The sequence below is a fragment of the Salvelinus fontinalis genome, unplaced genomic scaffold (assembly GCF_029448725.1).
Source record: "Salvelinus fontinalis isolate EN_2023a unplaced genomic scaffold, ASM2944872v1 scaffold_1860, whole genome shotgun sequence".
NCBI lineage: Eukaryota > Metazoa > Chordata > Actinopteri > Salmoniformes > Salmonidae > Salvelinus > Salvelinus fontinalis.
The window spans coordinates 1-3873 of NW_026602069.1; the positions used below are offsets into that span (position 1 = coordinate 1).

Consider the following 3873-nt stretch of genomic DNA (forward strand, 5'->3'; position numbering starts at 1 on the left):
CCAGGCGGTCTCCCATCCAAGTACTAACCAGGCCCGACCCTGCTTAGCTTCCGAGATCAGACGAGATCGGGCGTATTCAGGCTGGTATGGCCGTAAGCAAAGGTCCATCTCTTGGCACACCATATAAAGTCAAAGTGAGTCTGATAAACAGAAATTCAAAATCTATTTTTTTTTTAATATTTAACTTTCACACATTAACAAGTCCAATACAGCAGTTGAAAGATAAACATCTTGTCAATCCAGCCAACATGTCCGATTTTTTAAATGTTTTACAGAGAAAACACCACATATATTTATGTTTGCTCACCACCAAATAAAAAAGTGGACAGACACGTATGATTATGATTATGATGTATGAATTATGATTCAAGTAGCATGCACAAGCCAACCGAAATAACCTAGAACCAACCTAAAGAACCTAGAAAAAACTACCTCAGATGACAGTCCTATAACATGTTACACAATAAATTTATGTTTTGTTCAAAAAATTTGCATATTTTAGCTATAAATCAGTTTTACATTACTGCTCCCATCATAGCTACATCCTAGCTACAGTCTGAAATCGACCGGGAGTAGCCAGAGAAAATACAGACACCAACGTCAACTACTAATTACACCTCATAAAACATTTCAGAAAAACATATGGTGGATAGCTAATGAAAGACAAAGATCGTGTGAATAGAGCCAATATTTCCGATTTTTGAAGTGTTTTACAGCGAAAACACAATATATCGTTATATTAGCTTACAACATTAGCTAGCATACGGCAGCATTGATTCTAGTCAAGCGCTAGCATAGCACAGTTCGACAGATATATGAAAAAGCGTCCCAAATTGGGTCCTTATCTTTGTTGATATTCCATCAGAATGTTGTAACGGGGTCCAATGTCCAGTACAGTCTTTAGTTGGGTTCCAGAACGAAATATTTCCCTCTTTGGTTAGCAAGCACAATGGCCGTGCGGCGCTAATCTGTCTTTCTTCAAAAAATTCTTCCGTCGCATCACATCTAAAGTCCAGAATAAATTGCAATATATAATTAAAGTATATTGAAAAAACATACTTTAGGATGATTTTGTGACATGTATCAAATAATATCGTAGGCAGAGGTCATATTCACCTTTAATGAGCGTATTCCAGGAGCCGAGTCCAGGTTCTGCCTCCCGCCCGGAATTTTTTTTTAACTGCGCAGGTCTCACAAGAAGATGTCGTATTCAGTCCCTGGAAGAGATATTCGACTCCTTTCAACTCCCACTTCCGCATTACACCCAGATGAAGGCGTGTGACGTGTTTCTACGTTCCTAAGTGACATGACCTTGTATAGACAAGGTCTTAAAGAGAGACATAGCATTTTGGAAATCTCAATTCTGGATAGGAAATGGGCTGTAAAAATAGTTCTGTTCAACTTAGAGAAATAATTCCAACGTTTTTAGAAACTATAGACTGTTTTCTATCCAATAATAGTAAATATATGCATATTGGAAGATCAAAAATTTCTTAAGAGGCCGTTTGAAAATGTGCGCATATTTTCCAGTTTTTTCAATATTCACCCTGCAGCCATAAGAAGTTTTAAAGGAAATACTGCTGGTGAGGAGTGGAACTGGACTGGTGTCTGATGGCCCTGTGTTTTCCATGGTGGAATTACAACCCTTCTTTTAACGGTGTAAATCAAAAGTACAAGAGAATGTGAGATGTTATCGATAATAAATAAATTGGTTTCATGCATTTGTCTGTGTGTGTGTGTGTGTGTGTGTGTGTGTCTGAATGTGATTGTATTTCGTCATATCGCATACATTTGTGATATAAGACAGGTTAAGATATTCAAAAGCTATTGGTGATTTTTTTACAGTGTTGCATGATGGGAATCTAGTGGTTCACTGATATAATCTAGGAAACAAAATAACCTGTCTAGGATCAGCGTGGCGCTAGCGGCACACCCCCCCCCCCCCCACTGAAAAACCAGTGCCGCGTTATTCAAAAAAAATATTTTTTTAAAATATTTAACTTTCACACATTAAAGTCCAATACAGCTAATGAAAGACACAGATCTTGTGAATCCAGTCAACATTTCCGATTTTTAAAATGTTTTACAGGGAAGACACAATATGTAAAGATGTACATCTATTACCTAAAAACACATTAGCATAATCCACCATCTTTTATTTGTCCACCAACACCAGTAGCCATCACCAATTCGGCTAAACTAAGATATTTATAGCCCCTAACCAACAAAAAAACTCATTAGATGACAGTCTGATAACATATTTATGGTATGGGATAGGTTTTGTTAGAAAAAAGTGCATATTTCAGGTAGATGGCATAGTTTACAATTGCACCCACCATCACAAATGGACTAGAATAATTACAATGAGCAACGTGTTTACCTAACTACTAATCATCAAACATTTCGTAAAAATACACAGCATACACGAATCGAAAGACACAGATCCTGTGAATACAGACAATATTTCAGATTTTCTAAGTGTCTTACAGCGAAAACACAATAAATCGTTATATTAGCTTAGCACATAGCAATTAGCAGCCCAGCATTGATTCTAGCCAAAGTGAGCGATAAAAGTCAACATCGCCAAAAGATATTAATTTTTTCACTAACCTTCTCAGAATTCTTCCGATGACACTCCTGTAACATCACATTACAACATGCATATACAGTTTGATCGAAAATGTTTATATTTAGCCACCAAAATCATGGTTAGACAATGTGAAATGTAGACAAGCTGGTAAAGAAAAAGTCCTTGCGCCACTTAGACAGTGATCTACTCTTATACATAAATACTCATAAACGTGACTAAAAAATATAGGGTGGACAGGGATTGATAGACAATTTAATTCTTAATACAATTGCGTTATTACATTTTTTAATTTATCCTTACTTTTCAATACAGTTTGCGCCAAGCGAAGCTACGTCAAAAAACATGGCGTCCTAAGCCACTAAAATGTTTCGACAGAAACACGATTTATCATAATAAAAATGTCCTACCTTGAGCTGTTCTTCCATCAGTATCTTGGGCAAAGGATCCTTTCTTGGGAGAAATCGTCTTTTGGTGGAAAGCTGTCCTCTTGCCATGTGGAAATGTCAACTGCGTTCGGGATGAACTGAAAAGCGTGCCCAACTTTTCACATCGTTGCAAAAATAAATGCCCCAAAATCGCACTAAACGGATATAAATTGCTATAAAACGCTTTAAATTAACTACCTTATGATGTTTTTAACTCCTATAACGAGTGAAAAGATGACCGGAGAAATATAACAGGCTAAACTAACGCTTGGAACAGGTGCGCGCCGGTGTCCTCTAGGCTCATGACGCAGCTCCCAAAGAATGACTAGCTTCAGGGTTTTTTCATTTGTAGGGCCTGTGAACGCGCAATCGACCCCGTTGGAATCGTCATCACGTAAAGGCATCCAGGGGAAGACGTAAGAAGTGTCCGTATAGTCATAGCAACGACAGTGCCCTTATAACTGACTTCAGAAGAGTGGCCAACATTTCTCAAATCTGACTCCATGTCAGGGAAATTGCTGTAGAATGGGCTCTGTTCCACTTAGAGACAAAATTTCAACTCCTATAGAAACTATAGACTGTTTTCTATCCAATAATAATAATAATATGCATATTGTACGATCAAGGATTTTGTGGGAAGCCGTTTAAAAAATTAGCCAAATTAGCATAAATAGTCTAAACAGCGCCCCCATCCCCAACAGGATAAACTACTTTTTCACCACTCTGTCTGCAAGTGCATTCCTAAACGGCATTTAACGCAGGTCGATGTGATGTGGTATGATCAGAACACAAAGTGGTTACCTTCAGCCGAAAATGTTGTCACTGGAGAGACTTACCCTCCACCGATGTGTGTAACTC

General features: G+C 37.9%; 1 pseudogene; it reads right to left on the bottom strand.

Moving 5' to 3' along the window:
- On the bottom strand, window positions 1-98 carry LOC129850178 (5S ribosomal RNA; annotated as a pseudogene; the record flags this gene model as incomplete).
- Window positions 99-3873: the final 3775 nt, after the last annotated feature.